General features: G+C 35.6%; 1 protein-coding gene across 1 annotated transcript in view; it reads right to left on the reverse strand.

Annotated features, from left to right (window-relative positions):
- Positions 1–519, reverse strand: part of LOC119581870 (disintegrin and metalloproteinase domain-containing protein 11-like) — a gene marked incomplete at its 5' end in the record, with an annotated part of 193,377 nt that overhangs the window by 56,361 nt on the left and 136,497 nt on the right.

Genomic DNA, 519 nt, shown 5'->3' on the forward strand with positions numbered 1-519 from the left:
TTTTTTTTACAAAAAAGGACAGTCACCTCTCCCGTTTTAGATTAGGAAGTAGAACGTCGAGCCACACGGACACATATTTAAAATTCATGCAATGGGAGAAGCAGTTATTGAGACCTACTTCACGATGTTTTTTTTTTAGGTTGCCTACGAAAAATCATATACACCAGACAATCCTACACTATCAGCAAGAAGCATGCTAAGATATAAACAAATAGATAAAATAACTACAAGCATTACGTGCACATAGCACTATAACCCATTCACTTGATATCCAAGCACAAAAGAAAATGCTGTTATTAGGTACAATCTTTTACTCGTAGGCAAAAGCTAAGTAGACTGCATTTCATCTAGAATAGGAGGAGACTGACACTTTTCATTTACAATTCTATCAAGCTTTCATTATCCTTATTTCTCTTCTTCTTCTGAATATATCCATGTTCATATCTCCATGACAATCTGGTATACTGGCTTCGTCCTCATGACCAAGGAAAAGCAAGACTCACAGACTAAAATGACTTT

Source organism: Penaeus monodon, chromosome 15, assembly GCF_015228065.2.
Source record: "Penaeus monodon isolate SGIC_2016 chromosome 15, NSTDA_Pmon_1, whole genome shotgun sequence".
Classification (NCBI taxonomy): Eukaryota; Metazoa; Arthropoda; class Malacostraca; order Decapoda; family Penaeidae; genus Penaeus; species Penaeus monodon.